The sequence below is a fragment of the Lissotriton helveticus genome, chromosome 10 (genome assembly GCF_964261635.1).
Source record: "Lissotriton helveticus chromosome 10, aLisHel1.1, whole genome shotgun sequence".
In the NCBI taxonomy this organism is placed as follows: domain Eukaryota; kingdom Metazoa; phylum Chordata; class Amphibia; order Caudata; family Salamandridae; genus Lissotriton; species Lissotriton helveticus.
In genome coordinates this window covers 777,665,303-777,686,073 of record NC_136071.1, presented here as the reverse complement: position 1 = coordinate 777,686,073, position 20,771 = coordinate 777,665,303, and the positions used below count along the sequence as shown (strand labels likewise).

Below are 20,771 nucleotides of genomic sequence, written 5' to 3'. Positions count from 1 at the left end.
GCTAGCCCCCCCACCCTTACCTTCTATTTTTGTCGCAAGGCAGAGAACCGGTATGGAGCGTTAATGATAAATGAACTGTAGATCTTAAAGAGAGCGCCCTTTCGCAGTGCTCCCAGCAGGAGCTTGGCCTTAAGGATGTTAATCTACAGGAGCGTCGCATCGATAGGGACATTGACCAATAGTGCATGGCGCAGTTGTAGTTAGAAGGAAGAATTGTGTGCAGGGATTGCATTTCAGAAACTCGATCCGAAATCCGCCTGGGCCTTGTGCTTTACCTGGATTTAGGTCTGATATGGACTTGTCAATTTCTTCGGTTGAGGGCAAATGTATGTCATCCAATAGTGGGGACATGAGCTCTTGCGATATTAGAGGCGCCACCGTATATAAGGTTCAGTAATCAGGGCACTACAAATGCAGATGTCCCCCAAGTAAGTGATCCCTATTTTATCCCAGGATAAGAATCCCCTTAAACTCAACACATGGTGTAGCCACGTGCCACGCCACAAGGGCGTTAAACTGATGAATTTTCTATCCAAACCCACAAATCGAAGCACCACTCTCCAACAAAGCAACATTACACAAGTGTAGTCGGGAAGAGACTGTGGGATCGGGTATCCATATAGCAGACCCAAGAGACCATTCAGCCCGAATGACATGTAGCTCTGGCCGATAAGCAAGATTGTCCCATCCCCCGTTAATCGTTCCAAGCTGTGCCGCGAAGTAGTAGCCATAGAGGTCCGTCATTCTCAGTCCACTGTCATATTGGGATCGGTGGCTACCTCCGGCCAAGAAAAAGGTGGTGATCTTTGATGCCATGTTCTGAAACCACCTTTTGGGGATTGAGTGCGGGAAGTTTGCAAGAACATACAAGAAGAAAGGAAGGCACGTAATTTTAAATAGAGCTATCCGTCCCAATGGATTTAGAGGTAAACTACCCTACCTCTGCAGGTCTCTTATCAAACCAGCCTAAATGGGGTTGAAAATTAGGTGCCCAGGCTAGTTCTGGGAGGCAGGAAATATGAATACCTAAATTATTTGACAAGCAATGGCATTTCAGGATTGTAGGACAAGTGTCCGCCTGTGATCAGTATTATCTGGGACTTGGCCATGTTGACCTCTAGTCCTGTGGCCTTCCCATAGAGCCAAAAGATCTCAAGGAATCTTGGGCCTGTTGACTGGGGATCACCAAGAAACAATAGGACATTGTCTACATAGAGAACTATGCGCTCCTCATGCCCTCCCCCGGGCAACACATCTGATGAGGCGTGCCAGAGGTTCAATTTCCAGAGCAAAGAATAGTGGCCACAGGGGACATCCTTGTCTGGTGCCCCATGAATATAGGGAAAGGTGATGATAATACCCCATTAAATCAGACTTGAGCAGTGGGAGCTGTGCATAAGAGACCAATGAGCTTACAAAAGAGGGACCCAAAGCCTGCGCTTTTCAGTACAATCTCCTTGAAGATCCATGCAACGGTATAAATGGCATTCTTAAAATCAATCAAGAGTAAGGCCGCTAGGCTGTGAAGCTGGTGAGGCTGCGAGAGGGCGATTTGCACTCTATGGATGTATTGACGGGTACTCCTTTTCGGTATGAACCCGTATTGATCCGGGTGGACTAAGTGTGGTAGGGCCTGACTCAACCAAGTAGCCAGGACCTTAAAAAATGCCTTGATATCGGCATTTATAAGGGAGATAGGCCTATACAAGGAGCACCTGTCGCAGATAGATCTACTTTAGGTAATACAACAAGGGGTGTGACATCCAATTTGGTAGGCATTGAACCACGCTCAGCCACCTCAGAGTAGAGAGCCAAGAGATGGGGGAGCGAGAAGGATCGATAGTGTTTCAGAAACACGATCGGAAACCCGTTGGGCCGGATGTTTTACCTGGATTCAGGTCTGATATGGCCTCGTTAATTTCTGCAGCCATATTCGGCTGATCCAGATCTCGGAATAGAGATGAGGGGATTGAGGGCAAAGGTATCTAATTCAATAGTGGGGACATGAGTTCTTCAAATTTAGAGGCGACACATATATAAGGTTCAGTAACAGTTAGCAAAGGTTTAGACTTTTGCAGGCATAAACTCATGAAGGACATCTTGAGAGTCTTAGATGGATGGGGCAATCCTCGATACAGGAGCTTGCTCGATTTGTCACCAAGTTCATAAACCCGTTGGGTTGATGGTCTTCAGCATTGTTTAGCTTCCTCCAGGGACATCTGTCGCAGGGTAGACCTCACCAACATCAGTTTGGGATCAATCTACTCGGACAGGTGACGGAGCACCTGTCTTTCCAGTGAGAGGATCTGGGCCTCTACATCTGTTGCTTGTTTCAGTTGGTCATGTGACCGAAATAGAGTATTTTGATGATGATGATGATGTTTCAGTTGGTGGTCTTCCTTGCCCCTAATGTATCCTTTGATCACACCCCTAAGAGTGGGTCTACTAGCTGCCCTCAGAGTTATGGTGGAAGTGACAGAACTACTTTTAAGTTCAAAGAAGACTCTGATGTCCTCTTCTACACTCTACATATGCGGCACAGTCCCAATCTACGAGGTCCAGGCGTTAAAGCGGCACATAGGCAATTGGGGTCCCAAAAGAGGTCCTATTACCACAAAAACAGGAGCATGATTGCAGATGCCTCGAGGAAGGATCCGCAACTGCCTAGAGAGGAGAGAACCCGCAGCTGGGAGCCAGAACAGATCGATTCTCTGTAACATTTTGTGTGCCACAGATGCACAAGTATAAGCTCTGCCAGAGAGATACCACACCCTCCATGCTACGCAAATGATGATATTTAGATGAGAAAATGGTGGTGAAGAATAATACATTAATGTGGCCAGAAAGTGTTGCTCAACACCTTTCAATAGTGCAATGCCCACCCAAACTAGTTTAGTGTAAATCCATGTCTCTAGTGTTGCTTGAACATGAAATACCTTGAAAAAACAAGACCCCAAAAGAGTTTGGAAAAACAAAAACAGTTTGCTTAATTAAACAGTTCTGCTGGAGAACAGTTACAGGAATAGGGTCTGAGGACTGTCTCAACTTAAAATCGATTGGCCATGCCTTTTATACAATTTGTTGAATGCAATAAAACAGTTCCAGCAATCATTTTTTGATAAGGAACGCAAGTCGTTGTCTTTGGAGTCATAAATTAATGTTTTGATGAGGAATCCAGGTGGGCCTCAACCTTGCGTGGACACAATGCCGCCATGTGGCATCTGACTTTATTGTGTTTCAGGAACGCAAGTACTCCTCTAGCCATGTGTGCTTTATTGGGGCCAATCTCCCTGGACCACTGCGGTGTTGCTGCGCCTATCGGTGGGATAGATCTGGGATTTCCTATTCACGTGTTTGTTGGCCGGCTACATGCCACCCCACCTGTGATCCTTCAATCAGTGCCCTCTGACCTGGATCTCAGGGCCTGCCTAACCACGTTTTTCTGAGTCAGGGTTGACCAGGAGTTCATAATGGGCGAATTTGTCAAAAGAGACGTGATGTCATACTTATACATGAATGTACTGTTATTCATATTTACATCGACCTTCTCAATATCAACACTAGGAAAGGAGCAGCACGACCTCCGTCCCAGAAGAGATTTGGGGATAGTAGATCCAGAGGCCATTACACAATCAAAGTATCTGATTGCTTTAGAAAAGAAGAATTCACAATTTCTTACTTTACACTTTTTCTGCACATTTAATAAAAATACAGCTTAGAACATTATAAATGAGAGCTCATTACCTATGTAGATGTGGGATGGAACCTTCGCCTCACATATGGAAAGCAATTTGCTGCAATATTTAGACCTATATTTTGCTGCAGTACTGTGGCCTAATGGAGTATTTGTTCGCAAGCTTCCGTCACTAGGTACTTTCCAAGTGTGGAGGGCCATGTGATGGCAAACTATACAATCAGGTGAAAGAGCGGACAACCTTTCTTCATCTGGAGAAGATTTAGATCCATTTGAAGATGCAGACTCCTGTCTTTGATGAAGAATATAGGGCATTAGGATATTTCCAGGCACGTTTGGAGGAGTTGGAGTGCTGCAAAGATACTGAATTTGTTTTGCATCGTGTTATACATTTAAATGCAAAAAGATCTCTATACCTGATCGAAGTTTTAATTCCATCTTTTGAGGTCGGATCTGAGTGATGTCCTCTGGCTTCAGTTTTTCTGCAGTCTCTTTTCTGGGGTTTGTCAATGGTTTGTTTTGAAGCATGTTTTGGCTACCTTTGGGATGTTCAATTTCTGATTCTTTACATCCCTTACTCTTTAAAGTTGCTATATCATCACATCTTGCTGAAGTTGGTTTCCCTTCTTGTAAAAACTCCTGCAAATATTAGTAAGTAGAATGAGCATTTCAAATGTCTAAACTGCTTTTGTTTCATACATTATCAATTTGAGGAAAGCATTTCTTAGAACGGTTTGCATAAAGCCCACAGCTTGGGAAAACACACAAAGCGTTTTCAACACACATTTATATAATCATATAAACACAAGAAAACTCGAGTATTTAAAAATTATTTTGTCTACACTGCACTAAAAAAATCCAAACGTTATATGAAGCTAATGGAAGCCATGGCACATAATTTGTAACAGAATAACTATCAATATTTCAGAAAATTGCATTAACTAGATGTACACGCATACCATGTATATGTGTATAAATAAATAAATAAATATATATATATATATATATATATATATCCCAATCGCAAACAAACTGTTTGCAGCGCCTCTCCCAGCCTCATTAAAGAAGGCGGTCCGTCATGAGGCAGGCAGCCTCAACGAAAATACACCAAAGCCGTGCTTCCACACAGCGTACCTCGGCACGGCAATAACGGACACCATACGGTTTTGAAGTGCAGTAGTCGTGGATTTATTCATCAACAGATGGTCAAATGGCAAGAGAAACACTCACTCGACGCGTTTCGGGATTTTCTCCCTTGGTCACGAGTCAACAAGGGAGAAAATCCCGAAACGCGTCGAGTGAGTGTTTCTCTTGCCATTTGACCATCTGTTGATGAATAAATCCACGACTACTGCACTTCAAAACCGTATGGTGTCCGTTATTGCCGTGCCGAGGTACGCTGTGTGGAAGCACGGCTTTGGTGTATATATATATAATTTGTAACAGAATAACTATCAATATTTCAGAAAATTGCATTAACTAGATGTACACGCATACCATGTATATGTGTATAAATAAATATATATATATATATATATATATATATATATATATATATATATATATAGATATATATATTACACACGCACACATACATGCACACATCAATATATATAGTGTGCATAACGATAAGTGTGTAATATATTCCAATATTGCCATGAAGGGGTTCCAATGACATAATAAATTAGAAGGCCAAGTGATTTGTAAAGGTCCCTAGAACCCCAACATGGCAATTTAGGACCATGTTACACAAGTTACCAGTCATGTATTTTTTTACATAACATGTTTATATTGGGGTAGCTTGAAATAGACGGTTTTGAAATAGGAAAACGTTTTGTTCATATAAAGGAAATAGTGTGAAAGCTGATTTCTTCAATGTACAGTTAACAAAGGGCATTGACTGAAATTAGAACGTTTAAGTTTTGTTTACCTTTCATGAATAAATTGTCGATAAACAAATGGATAATGGATAATGGTCAGTGATAAGGGAATGATGCGATTCTATGGCTGCAGTGCTTACAGTAAATTGTAAATAACCTGCATTTGTCACACAAATGCAGATGTACACAAAAACTGTTACAAGCGCAACTGGATCGAAATAATATATCAGAGAATGCGACACAACTTGCCTTTGAATGCTGCATATTTACAAAATCCTGTGGCATATTTTGGCCTCCCTCGCCACACAATCTTAGTAGCCCTAACAATGGTAAAGTTCTGCTTAGTAGTCAGGGCACGAGTCGGGGGTACACGCAGGTGGACGGCGTCCCCCCACTTTTATCACAGGGTGAACGCTGTCCACCCTGCCAAGAAGTTAGGCCCCACTCAAAAAGATGCTGAATTCGTCCCGGTCTAATTTCCAAACACCGGGACACTTTCAGCAGTGCCTGCACTTTGTTATCTGCTTTTGATCTGCAACCAGAAACAACGTGCAGGCGGGACAGGGCTCTCTTAACCCCTTCGATGCTTGTGACGGAACCATTCCGTCATCAGTCACGGTTGAGCTGTGCTGATGACGGAACGGTTCCGTCACGACCGCACCCTGTTCTGGAATGTCCAGCACAGGGGGGGAATCAGCGCCGCACGGAAGCGGTTAATTCTGACTCCTGCTGGGCCCATAACAAAGGCCGAATCTCATAGGTCATCAGGCCTCCTTTTGTTGGAGTCTCCTGGCTGGCAGCAGGCAGCAGGCAGGAGCCTCACACCTGATGCAAATGCAGCAGACGGGAAACAAAGGCTCACACTTTGTTAGCACTTCCCACATACTTAGGAGAGGCAGCTTTTCACTTTGTTCAGGCTCTGTTTAGGAGATATGCAATCACTGTAAGACCATCAGATGTGTTGCTCTTTCCCCGTATTTGCACAAAATAAATAGTATTTATATGGGGCTTACTACCCCTGAGGAGGCGTTGTAATAATTTAAATATCACTATTTCTTTTAAAGTACTATGGTTAGAGAAGGCTTTACGCTGACAAAAGGCAACATTGTTTTATGTGTTGCGTACAAAGTGTGAATCTTCTGCCTAAATCAGGAGGGTTTGCAAGTATAATCGAAATGTGCTCAAATGTACTCAAGATACACCTGCTAAACATATGTGAGGGCTTAAGATCTGATGTCACTTCTTGTGATGCCAGATCCTGTGATGTCACGCGCTGTGATGTCATGCGATGTGATGTCACGTGTCGCGATGCCACGCGCTGCTTTGCCACGCACTGCAATGCCACTTGCATACTGATTAAGTAGGTTAGTCCCCCACTTCTTTTTTTAGGACTTGTGCCCTGTTAGTAGTGCGGGAGCAGTTACTGTGATGAGAAAGCCTGTATTTCAGTGTTCCCTGAGAAATATACCACAGGATTTCGTACAATAAAAGGCACCCACAAATGTAATGCATTGGTTTTAAAACTTTTTTCTCCCGAGCCCTGCTTAGGGAGAAAAGAATTTGTCAGGGTACCATGAGGTGATGTAACCTATGTGTTTACCAAAGGATGAGGAGTAATGCCAACATTTCACAACTGAATTTAAGGTGTGTTTTTTCTGAGGATACATTCTAGGACTTCTGAACAAGCATGGTACTTAGTGGTGCATATCCCTACCCATCTTCCAAACTTTTAATGTAGAGCAGTGGTTCCCAAACTTTTGACTCCTGCGGACCCCCATTGAGTCACCACTGGAAGCCGGGGACCCCCAAGCAATTTGTAGGATTTAAAATTCAAACATTAAAACAGAATTTCGAAAAAAATAAACACACGTGTGCACACAAAACAAACACTCAAATTAGTAAGTATTTTAGGGGCATATTTACAAGCCCCTATTACCAAGAGAACGTCACTTTTTGTGACGTTCCCGTGGCGATAGGGGCATCGCTTTATTTACAAGGCAGCGTCAAGCCACTTAACATGGCTTACCGCTGGCTTGTAAATAACACCCCCTTTCACCCAATACTTAGCGTGAAAGGGGTCAGCAGTGGGTGTTGCGGTGGGCGTTCCACTGCAACACCCATTGATTTTGACACCCCCCTTTTAACAAGGCCAGCGTAATAGGGAGGTAGCGCCAAAATTAAGACCAGGGAAAAAACCTGGTCTTAACTTGGCGAAACAAGGAGAAATGCTTTGAATTTTCTTTGTTTTTGCGAAACGCCTTCGATTGTTTATGTTCAAGAAGGTGACCCTTCCTGCACATAAACAACCTTTTTACAAAATGAAATTTTGTAACTTTCATGTGTGCTGCATTAAGCAGCACATATAGAAGTGACAAAACGGCATTTCAAAATTGTTTATGTGCAGGAAGGGGGACATTACAGTACATAAACAATCTTCCCCTGCACGCAGACACCCTTGCACTATGGTGCAAGGGTGCCTGCATTGGTGCCACAAAGTTAAGTTTCGCTCAAGCGCAGGGGAAACACAGGGCTGCCTCATATTCTTGTAAATATAGGTGCAGCCCTGAGTTTCTGAAGTGGCGGAGTGTGTCGTTAAGCCAAGGAGGCTAACAACTCTCTCTGCCACTTCTGTTGTATTTTATATTGAAAGAATTTGGGAAAAATTAAGAAAATTAATGGGAAGGTTGGTGCTGCATCTCATTAACTAACTTTTGAATGGTTGGGTGTATTTCGCAGTACGAGGCTCCTGCTCCTGCTCCTGCCAGGGCCAGACTGGAAACCCAAAGCAGCCCTGGCAAATGTTTTCAGACCAGTCCCCATACGGTGCACACCAAGTGCAGTGAGTGAGCCTGACCACTACAAAGGGGGCTTTGGGATGCCCCCCTCCAAAACATTTAGGAAACAATGGTGCAGTCTAAAACACAGTTATCATTACATATTGAATTGTATTAGCTTTTAAAGAAGAGTAAATTAAGTCCTTACTACGCACCAGAATACGACAATCTTTTTTGGAGTTCTTCAATGATTCCCCCACTATCACCCTCCAACAGTACCTCTCATTTCTCCGTAGCCCCTCTGTCACATGTATTACATTTTTCATAGCATTTCTCATACCATTTTATGAGAGAGAGCACTTATATAGAGACAGTAAATCATACATGTAAATCAGTGTATAGAAAATGTCACATAAGGCAAAGGGGACTACAAGGTGTAGAATTCACGTCATTCATACTGGTAGGCATTTTTAAATAGTGCTTGGTCTGGAAAAGCACAAACTCAGGATTCAGAACATAACACAATGGTTAGCATTGACTTTAACAATAAAAATGTATTTCCACCCAAATAAACCTTTTTAGCAGTATCAGGATAATGAAAGACTGAGAAAAACATGTCACTAACTTGTACCTTGAAGTTTGCAAGCAGCTCTTTGATGACAGTTTATAGGTCACTGTGCTGATTACAATTGTCACTTATGAACTGCACAGTACCAAAATAATCTCAGTTTTTTTAAATGCATTATACATGTTCTTTGCAGTAGGCATATTAACACTCTGTGCTATATTAGATAATTCAAAGCTGCCACTGGACAAAACTTTCATCTCTCTCCAGCAGTTACATTAATCACTGGTGTTATTTTGACACTTTTATTGTTGTTTAAAAACTGCTAATTATACAAGATACTTTCATGTGCTTTTAAAACTGCTGCCTGTGGACCCCCTGGGAATGTGTCACGGAACCCTGGGGGTCCGCGGACCACAGTTTGGGAAACACTGATGTAGAGGGTATAAAAGGCAAGCACCAACCACAAGCATCCCCAACACAGGCCCACACCCGCTCACCAGCATCTCTATGACCATAGACTACACTTTTGTGGTCGATGTTATGCTGAAGCTGTTGTACATGTGTTCCTCTCCTGTTGGGCCAATGTGTTGATTCTCCTTGTACTTGAACATGCTCTCACGCCGTGCCTCCTCCCCTCCCGTCTTCCTCCGCCTATCACACCTTGATGTTGCTGCATTGTTGTCTTCTCTTCAAAATGCCAATAAAGAAAAAAATCAACTGGCAGCAGTGCCGCAAACGCCCCTCACGCACACTAAATAGGCACAGCTGAGGCCACAGGAGTGCAAGCAGGGAAGGGCCATCATTAGTGAGCCATTTGCTACTGCACAGGCATCAGCACACACTATGAATACTATTCTGTAGTATAAAACCCCAACTAGAGACAGTGACCACAAACAGGAGGGCAACACCAGGGTCACTCATTCACAAGAATCCCTATGGGAAAAATAAAAGAGCAGTCAGCTACAAGGTTTGAACCCCTTTCCATCCTAGACAATGTTTTTAAAGTGCTGCAGAGAAGTTCCCATACTGGAGCATCACGACATCAACGCAGTCTGTATTGAATTTTTGAAAATAGGTGGTCCCTCGCCCTGCTAGGTCCCATTCTTTCTGGCTGTACTTTACTAAGGCTCCACTCACACCAGTCTCCTCCAAATTTGAAAGAACTTTTTGAAAATGTAATTTCATGTGTGTCAAAAAAAAAACTTAAGTGATGAGATTCCACAAGTTTATATATGGCTCAGTTACTGAGCCAAGTATCAAGATTGATCCAGGTAAGGCCTTATGCCAGTGCACATAAGAATCATAAAAGACCTGAAGGTCGGAGGTGTAGAATACGCAGGTTCAGATGCAGAACTCGGCCCTGCAGCTACGACAGGAGATCCTTCCGAAGAGGCAGCCAGATCAAAGGATAGATTCTCTTGCCCAGGAGTTTGGGATACCATACTTTCCATGCCCAATCCGGAGCCTCTAGGATGACTTGGGCCGGTCTTTCTTGATCTTCAGAACTCTCGGCAGGAGAGGTATTGGCATAAAGGTATACATGAGGCACACTACGCGAACGTATCTCCAAGTGAGATACACCTTGGAAACTCCAATGGGCAAAAGTGCTGACATTAAGCATTCTTGGCAACTGGCAAAAAGTTTGTGCCAGGGTGCTCCCCACACACGGAAAATACCCTGCGCCTCCTTCAGATGTAACTGCCAGTCATGATTCATAAGATGTCAACGGATTAGTTCTTCCGTTCTGGAATCCAGGGTACCTGCCAGGTAGTGCGCCACCTGAAAAATCCCTTGGCAGTCCAGACACACCCACAGACCCCACCCCAACCTGCTTGTTACAGTACCACATGATGGTGGTGTTGATCATTAGCACCTGACCCAGCTTGCCAGAGCAGGATGGCTTTCAACTCCTAGGGGATGGTGCTCAGCTCCAGAAGGTTGATATGGAGTCAGTCCTCTGCCAGAGACCAGGCACTTCTGATTTTCACCTACCCAATCCAGAAGTGATTCATGGGTAACCACTGTGAGCTCCAGGTGGGATAAGGAGAAGGGTTTGCTACTGACTATTGCGGTCCTGTAGCCACAATTGCAGATTTTTGAAGTCTCCTCCGAAATCTGGACCGGATTGGAAAGATCTCCCTGGTGTTGTACCCACTGGTACACATCTCACTGCAGAGCCTGCATATGCCATCAGGTGTACTTGACAAGCAGGAGGCCTCCAGTCCCAGTAGCCTCAAAGTCTTCCTCAGTGAGATCCAGGAAAGAGGTTGAAACATTGAGATCATAGCCCGAACATTCTGGACTGTCCGCTCCGGGGATAGGTGTGAAACTACACTGTGACTAGAATGGCTTCAATGAAAGGGAGAGTCTATGAAGGAATCAGGTGTGACTTAGCCACATTGTTAGTCAACCCTAAGGATGTCAGGAGGTTTGTCGTAGACATGAGGTGGCTAACTACTGCAGGGGCGAAAGCGCCTTCAACTGCCAGTCAGTGAGGTAGGGTAAAGACCTCTGATAATGTGCTGCTAACACTGCCATCACTTTTGTGAACACCCAAGGGGCTCAGCTAGGGCCAAAATGGAGCACAGTGACCTAAAAATACTCACAGCCTACTGTGAACCGCAGGTAACGTCTGTGGGTTGGCAGAACGGGATGTAGAAATAAGCACACTGAAGGCCCAGAGGTACCATCCTGGATCTGGGGTTGAGAGCAGACAAGTCCAGGGCCAAGCTGAGCATCTTGAACGTGTCTTTCCACAGAAAGGCACTGAGAAGGCAAAGGGCTAAAAAGGGACAGAGATCCCCTATCCTTTTTCAGCAGCAGGAAGTAGCGGGAATAACAACCACAACCAACTTCTGGCATTTGGTATACTTATGGCTTTATGGCTTTATGGCCTGCACTCTTTACTGCAAGAGCAAAAGGTAGTCCCCGTTAGCCAGTCAGGGGATGGTGGATGGTGCGGCCGGGTCGAGGGAAATGGTAAAGCGTAACCTGCTGAACAATTTGTAGTACCCACTCGTCCAAAGCTATCGCCTGACATCCTGTCAGATAGAGCAGTTGTGTACTGACAAGAGCAAACTAGAGGTAGGGTGGCTGCTGGAGGAGCATAAGACCAGGGATGCATGCATGCTGTCCCTTTTGCCCTCGCCTGTGGGAACCATGGCCACAAAAAGCCTGGGATCATTGCTGCACCTGCTTGGGCTGTAGCAATATTGGAAGCCCCTACCATAGCCACGGAGGGGACGAAACTGCAGGAGCATATGGCGCAGTGGACCTGAAAGGCCCTGGGAGCAAGCTGTGGCTCTTCTATCCTTGGAAAGCTCAAGGGCAGAGTGTGCTTTATTATCCAAAAGTGGGGAGCCATTGAACTGCATGTCCATAAGACTGGAGTGAACATATCCAGAAAAGCCACCGGACATCATCCAGGTGTGCCTACAGAAGTTCCCTGTCAAGGAAGTCAGAAGTATCCGTTCTGCAGAGGATGATGAACTTGACTGTATCGCGACCATCTAGCACATCTGGAAAAGTATGGAGCAGGCTTCTTACGGAAGCATGGATAATAATTGGGCAACAGAGTGTCACAAGGCTTGAGAGTAGCAACCTTAAAAGCAGCTAGAATTCACCAAGATAAGGACCAAACTTTTAGAGAAAAAGGCTGCTATCCTCTTCAATTCCCTGTCCGGGGGAATAATGGGAAATTAATTTGGGTTTACTATACTGGCCAAAATCACAAGGCTCTCAGGAGTGGGGTGCTGGTTGAGGAAAGCTAGATCACCCGGAGCAGAGCGATGGCATCTGGCGATGAATAAGTGACCTTCAGTAGGTTTCGACTGAAGTACTTAAGCGCATATCTCATTGAATGGAAGTAGGGGCCTAGAATTCGACTGGTCAGGTTGCAACAGCTTCATCAGAACACTGGTTTTATCTTCTTGGGTGGGATTGAAGATCAAGAACATCTGCCACCCTTCGCATAACCATAGAAAAGAAGGAACTGCTTTTCATGGCAGGGCCTGGTAGGGAAACTTATAGAATGTCTGGGGAGTATCCAGATCACTGCTATCTTGGAGGACCTTGTACCATTTTCCCCCTAGGTAAGGCTGAGCAATCTCATCACCAGCCTCATAACTACCATTATTGGAGTCTGTGCCAAATAACTATAGAAGGACATGAGCCCTTCAAGCAGGTACAGGCACCACTATGGGTTGGCAGTCATCCGGAGTTGATGGTGCCAACATTGGGGTCAGTGGATTCCAGTCCGCTGTGGTTTGTGGCACCAGGGAGGGAACAGATTCTGAAGTTGACCCTCCGCGCAGTGATTCTTCAGTAGAAAAAGATTACAAATCTTGTGGCTGTCATCCTGTGTGAACTTGTGGTGGCACTCTGGCAGAATAAAGGGAACATGTTCCATCCACGATGTACATTCAACAGACCCACGTGGCCAATGTCCTTCCAAAGGGGAGTTGTTATTTTTCAATGCTTTTTTCTCAGTTGACGTCCTGACCCTCCCCTTGATTTTCCTTCAGGATTCTCTGTGTCTGGGCAAAACCTCTATCTATCTATCTATCTATCTATCTATCTATCTATCTATCTATCTATCTATCTATCTATCTATCTATCTATCTATCTATCTATCTATCTATCTATCTATCTATCTATCTATCTATCTATCTATCTATCTACTAACCCCCTGTGTTCTCTTACTGCTTATAGGACCAACAACAGAAAAAGAAATCTGAAGATGACAACCAGGCAAAAGGGCTTCTGGGGGAGTGTCTGATGTCACAGAAGTAAACACTTGTTACTTACCTGTAACTCTCGTTCTCCAGTATTGGTATCTTTCATAGATTCACATGCTTGAATCATTCCAGTCGTCAAGGTGGGAGTCCCAAGGTATATTCTAATGTAGCAGCAGTAATTAACATAGCTTACAATGACAAAATACATTGAATGTGATATCTTATCCACATCATTTAAAAAGACACAAAATCCAGCCAAACAGATGACAACACCCTTTAGAGGCATATTCCCTCAGATTTTCAAGCGCTAGTGGCAACAGTTACAATGTACCAAGAAGGAGAGCCTCTAAGGGGAGGAGGGTGGGTCACATGTGAATTTATTAAAGATATCAATACTGGAGAACAAGAGTTACAGGTAAGTAACAAGTTTTTTTCTCAAGTATTGCAGTATCTTTCATAGATTCACATGCTTAAACCAGAACACTAGCGGTTAAATACATGCATAATAAAATAAGACATAAATACAGCAGTGGGTGGTGGGTACAACATTATACGTTTTATGATGCAAGGCACACCTTACTGGAAAAGCTGCTGAAGTACCGCTTAACCCACAACTGTATGTGCCGACTCTTGGCAGTAATGCTGGGCGAAAGTGTGCCAGCTTTTCCATGCTGCAGCACAGTATATACTTTCAGTGGACACACCAGCAAACAAGACGGCCGTTGTAGAGGCTGCTCTTGTAGAGTGTGCCTTAGCCTTTTGTCTTAAAGGCCTACCAGCCTTAGAATGGCAGAATTATAGGGCTGTTGCAAACCATATGTAGGAAGCTGACTCTGCATATACTATACCAAAGCATGGTAAAGTGTGCACAGAGTCCAGTGGATCCCCAGAGGCTTACCAGAGGCTAAAGTAGATAATACTAAATGCTCTCTTTTTTGGTAGTGTGGTCGAGCAGTTAAGCTTATCAGAGGGCTGTGTAAGCAATTACTGAACACACTCAGGCAAGAAAGGACTACACACACTCAATGACTAAATCCGGAACTAATTGTTTGTAAAAATATTACTTTTTGTATGTTTATTACTAAGAACCAAAGATGCTTTGTTGTAATAAAATATGTTTTGTATAATCACAGTTTTTAAGTGTAAAAAGCTTTTGCATTTTTCAATTAGTTCAATGTTAACCTATGGGAGGAAAACAATCACACAATTTCACAGGTTAAGTGCACGACTTACAAATTCATTCTTCAGGGTTCTGGGCAAGGGTCATATAAATGTAGAGACTGCACCATCAGCGGCACTGGGGCGGCTAGGTGCAGAAGTCAAATTTGGTCAGTGCCTTGAGACCCTCACAGGTGAGTAGTGCGCTTTATAAACCCCTGATTGATTGATTGTCACTAGGCCTAATGTTTGTCAATTGAGACTGCGAGCAAGCAAAAAGGTGCTGGTTGCAGGTAAGTAAAAGCAAAGTTGGGGGTCAATTTACGGGGGTTACGAGGCAGCACCAAACACAAACCTTCAGCGGCACAGTGGCGGACGAGTGCAGAGTGCCACATAAGTGTCAGGCACCCAATGCAGAGCAATGGATATTGAAGGCTCCAGGCCCCGGACCAGGAGGCTGGACGAAGAGAACCAATGGCTCTGGAGGTAAGCTGAGATGTTGAAGGGCATGTAGGCACCGTCGGTCGGGCTCCCAAGGTCAGAGGGCTGAGGCAGGGGTGTACTTTGAGGTCAGAAGATTTTTACCGGAGTCGGTCACGGTTAGGAGACCCTTCGTGTGGAGGCTGTAGGTGTCGTCAAGGAGTCCGAGAGAGGCACCTCTGGGATTGACTCGAGCTCAGGACCGCTGGGGAACCTTCTAAGCACTGGCAGGCCTGCAGGACGAGCCGCTTTTTGGAGCAGGTTTCTTCGAGGGCTGCAGACAGGCCGGTAGGGCTGGGGCCATGTCAGTTGTCGCCTGGAGTTTTCACAGCTGCTTGGCTCTTCGTACTTCTTCTTTAGGTCGCCAGGAATCTAAGGATCAAGGTTGAGGGGTGCACCTAAATACTCAATTTAGGGGTGTTACAGGTACTGGCAGGTAGTAGCCAATGGACTGCAGATCTTTAGGGTGACTACCCCATTTGTATGTCCCCTCCCACTGAGGAGGGGAAATCCCCTAATCCTATTGGCTAAAATCCTTCCAACCAATTTGGAGGATTTTCCAAGGAGGGGGTCACTTCAGCTCAGAACACCTTAGGAGTGGTTCTGACTGAGAGGGGACACACCTCTCCTGCTTACTAATTTTCCTGCCGACCTTACTGCCATAAGTGGGGCTTGGTCAGGGGGGCGAGAATCTCCACTAGCTGGAGAGGCCCTGGCTAGCATAACAAAAGGCAGGAAGCCTTTGAGGATCACCACCCTGAATGCTTGGTGGTTGATGAGAAGCACATCCACCTCAAGCAGGCTTTGTTTCTGACCCCCGAGAGCACAATGCTCCCACCTCATGGGTTCAGAAACATGTCTGAAAGTGGCTGGCTGGTGCAGACCAGTCAGCTGCACACTAGAGAATTGATGGTTTTTAGGGGACATATCTAAGATGCCCTTTGAGTATATTTTACAATCTATCCAACACTGGCATCAGTTTGGGTTTATTGTGCTGAGAAGTCAGATACCAATCTTCCTAGCATTCAATAAAGCCATCATGGAGATGTGGAGTCCGTAATGACAAACCCCAAGCCCATGTACTCAATATGGATTCACTGCACTTGCAATGTCTGGGAATGGACTCGGACGCTGTAGGGGTGTATTGCTCATGCAGCTATGCCCTCACCTGTAATATAGTGCACCCTACCTTAGGGCTGTAAGGCCTGCTAGAGGGGTAACCTACCCATGCCACAGGCAGTGGTTTCAGGCATGGCACACAGAGATGTTTTAGCTGCATCAGAACACACAGTTTGCAGTGGCAGTGTGTATGTGTTTGGTGAGGCGTCTCTGAGGGTGGTACAATACATGCTGCAGCCCTTAGAGACCCTCTCTGGTCACAAGAGTCTTGGAACCACTGGTACTTTTACAAGGGGCTTATATGTCGGCCAAAGGTGTGCTAATTGGGGAACCAATGGTACTGTTTTGGGAAAGAACACAGCCACTGGGAACCTGATTAGCAGGGACACAGTGCACACTCAAAGTGCATCAGAATCATGCAAAAAGTGGGGGTAACCATGCAAAAAGGGTCAATTTCCTACACCATCTTGCTATGATGGGTTTGGTAACCGGGCTTCCTTTGTTATTGTTTCCATAAGCCACAAAAAGTGGGTCTGTAGTACGTAGATGCTTTGTGCGTTGTAAGTAAAACTTTTCAGCATCTTTTCACATCGAGAGTGTGTAGAGCTGTTTCTGCTAGTGTTTGAGGATTCGAAAAGAAAGTCTTTAGCATTACAGGTTGGTTGAGATGGAAATCTATGGGACCCTTCGGTATGAATTTGGGATTCATTTGGAGAATTACCATGCTATCTTTGAATAGCAAGAAAGGTTCCTTTATTGTGAATGCTTGGAGTTCACTCACTCTTCTTGCGGAAGTAAGAGCTAAGAGCAAAGCCGCCTTCCATGTGCGGAACATGAGTTCTGGCTTGTGAATAGGTTTGCAAGGTTTTTTTTTTTTTTTAATCAAGTGGAATAACACCATGTTAAGTTTCCATTTTGGTGACAGCAACTTTATCAAGGAAAATGCCCTGAATAATCCTTTAAGAAATTGTACGATTAGTCTGTTAGAGCACAGGGAAGGAGATGCCAAAGTCTTTCTATACCTTGAAATAGCATCTAAGTGCACTATAATAGAAGAGTGCACCAGACCGGATTTGGCTAGAGATCGGAGATAAGGTAACACTTGTTCTGGAGGCGATGAGATAGGATGAACATTAGATTTCTCGCACCATATACAGAAGCACTTCCACTTCAAATGATATGTTTTGTTGTTGGTGTCAGCCCTAGCTTTTGTGGGGATATTCCTACAGTCCTCTGGAATATCTAAGTGTTGGAGCTCATGGTGTTCAAGAGCCAGGCTGATAAGTGCAGGGAAATCGGGTCTAAATGAAGGACCTGCTTGTTGTTCATTGACAGCAAGTTAATTTGGTGTTTCAGCTGGATGTGGTTGTCCTCCGACAACAGTACAAGTTCCGTCAAGTGCCATTATGAAGCTATGAGTTTTAGCTGGCATGGTTCCTTTTTCATTTTCCTGAGAAGCCCGGGAGTAAGAGGGATCAGTGGGAAAGCTTACACATGGATCCCTGACAATACTATCAAAAATGCATTTCCCCAGGACCCTTTATGAGGGTAGCAGCTTGCACAAACCTGCCATTTCCTGTTCTCTTGAGGTGCAAAGAGAACCAGTTTTGGCTTGCCCTATCGATGGAATATGATGTCCAGAATGGATTGGTTCAGTTCCCATTCGTGACAAGTCTGGGTTAATCTGCTCAAGGTATCTGCCCGATAGTTGTTGATCCCCAGCAGATAGTCTGCTTTTGTGATCACTTGATGAGCTAAACCGATTTCCACATGTCCTGCACTTCCGGTGATAAGACCTGAGACCTTGTACCCCCCTTGTTTATTGAGGTAATGAATACTGGTTGTGTTGTCCATTCTTATCAACACCAATGATCACTGAATCTGTGATAAGAACGCTTAGAGAACCAGCAAGATAGCTCTGAGCTCTGCAAAGTTGATATGGATCTTTGCTATACTCCATTTGTCACTTGTTTGAAGATCTTGAAAATTAGCTCCTCACCCTTCTAGAGAAGGTAAAGTGTAGAATGGAATGTCAGTTCGGATGAGAGACTGATGGAGCTTATCCACCAAGGAAGAATTGTCCTTCCACTTGAAGATGTTGTGCATCTAGTTTCTCCTAGGAAAGGTCTCATTTTCAGACAAGCATGAGGTACTAGAAGAATAGCCGATGACATCATGCAGAGAAGAGACTTGAGGAGGCGAACTGTAGTGAACTTTCTTCTTGAAAGACTGTTGGCTAGCACCGAGAGTTTCCTTTGTCTGTCTGTGGACAAGAATGGTGTGTGGTGGAACATCAATACTTTTTGGCATGAAATTAAGACATCACTTGAATCAATTCTCAGAATTTCTATTCCTTTCTCATGGTCACTAGTTATCTTTGGGTTAAACAACAACATTAAGGGGCTAGAAAGAAAATGTCTATATTACGCTATTCTATTAGCAAGAAGAGAATTATGTAAAAATTGGGTTAACATCAATCCGCAGACCCATGTCGAGTGGCTGTCTTCACTTTATGCAACATCGAAAGTAGACCTAGCCAGAGCATGTAGCCCTCGTTGTTTGAGATTTTGGAACTTCTTAGTTGAGTGGAGACGAGACAACTAAAATGCCCGGGTTTTTTTTTTGTTTTTTTTTTCTTCCCCGGGTCCGATGGTTAAGCCTAAGTTTCCATGTCCAATGGGAGGCACCCCACGCCATAACGTCACTGGACTATCAGCCGACAATGGGCTCGAATGGAGATAGTTCGTGCGGGGCTCTTTCTCTCTAAGAAATCAGGCCCGCCCTCTTGGAAGTTATGAAACCAATTTCTGGCCTTGTGATGGTACAGAGGCGATTGTCTTACTGTAGCTAGAGTATCCCTGGAACGATTAAGTGGCTAATGAGGACAAAAAAAAAAAAAAAAAAAAGAATGGTGTGTCTTATAATGTGTTTAAAGTGGCTCCTAGAAAATTTATCCTAGTTGAAGGAAAAAGGAGAGATTTTTGGTAGTTCACTGTGAGCTCTAGAGTTTGGTAGGTTTATAGGCATGTTGTTGTATACATCGACGCTTGACGAAAGGGCTGCTGGAAGGAATGCTGTTGATACCTCTGGTATCCGTCTCGATAAGAATACGTTCCTCGCCCAAAAACTCAATAAAAAGGGTGTTTTAGAGCACCACCATCGTAGGGCATGTCCAAAATCTTTGTCTGAACTTCAGGCCGGAATGATGTAGCCTTAAGCCAGCCCTGGTGTCTGGGAACTACTGATCCTGATAGGTGCCAAAATCCAATAGACGCAATGTCCATAACGACGTGTATTATCTCTAAGTTGGATCTTTGCCCTTCTTGTAAATCTTTGTGGCTTCTGCTTGCTTGTCTTCTGGCAAAAAATCCAGATTATGTGATGATGTCCGACCATATCTGGCAATCATATCTGCCCAGAATAGGCAGAGAATTTGCTGCATGAACATTACTGAAATTCTCTTTCCAATATTGTCAAGTTGCCTGCCCTCTCTGTCAGGTGCAGTACAGATTGTCGTGGAGGGATTTTTTGATCGGCATTGTGCAACCTGTGTAATTTCAAGTCCGGTTTTGGATGTCCTATGAGATAAGCAGGCGAAACTTCGGGCGATTTATATTTTTTGACAATTCTGGGAAGAACTGGCGTGACGGTTGCTGGCGTCTTCATTATTTTTACTCCTTCTTCCCACATATAAATGACAATAGTATTTCTAGACTGTTCTTTAAAGTAGTACAGAAAACAATCTGTCTGCTTGACAGTTATCAGGAACTGAAAAAGCTTAGCCACCCATTCCATGAGCGTGTGGAACCCACCAATGTCCTCCTGCGGAGAATCCACTGGTTGCGGTGCTGGCAGTGGTATAAGATAATCGTCACATTCATTGGTCATAGTTTGGTTGTCTGGAATCTCTCCTTCCTTCTTATCTCCATCGTAATCGTCTGTAGATGATGGGTCATCTCGAGTAGGCATGGCAATGTGGGCCTTTGGAGTCATACTCGGAGTAAGTGGAAGCAGAATAGGGTCTTGTGACTTGGGTGCAGGAGTCGGTGCACCTGTAGGTTGACAGTTGCGCTCCGGCTGGAGTTGGGAAGCACTTGTAGTAGTCCAGGAGCATGCTTTGTAAATTCTGGACTAAAGCAGCAGGAACTTGAGCCATAGCTTGCGGTGTTGAAGGACGAGCAAAGTGGTGGTACTGCTCTGCATATTGTTGCCCTTGAGAAATGGGCTCGTAGTAATCCCATTTATCTTTGTCATCTCGCTATTTAATATGCAACTTAGAAGGACTGTGAACTGCATCAAAAAGTTCCTGATCATCTTCATCTGATTTGTCAACATCTAGCAAGTGGCTTGGGGGTAATGGTA

At 44.4% G+C, this 20,771-nt stretch overlaps 1 pseudogene across 1 annotated transcript in view; it reads right to left on the bottom strand.

Moving 5' to 3' along the window:
* The window catches only part of LOC144784514 (integrin beta-1-like), a 369,893-nt pseudogene that overhangs the window by 283,151 nt on the left and 65,971 nt on the right, over window positions 1–20,771 (bottom strand). Inside the window, exon 4 of the transcript XR_013601670.1 lies at window positions 4,111–4,333. The product of XR_013601670.1 is annotated as an integrin beta-1-like (transcript). The remainder of the gene's footprint in view (window positions 1–4,110; window positions 4,334–20,771) is intronic.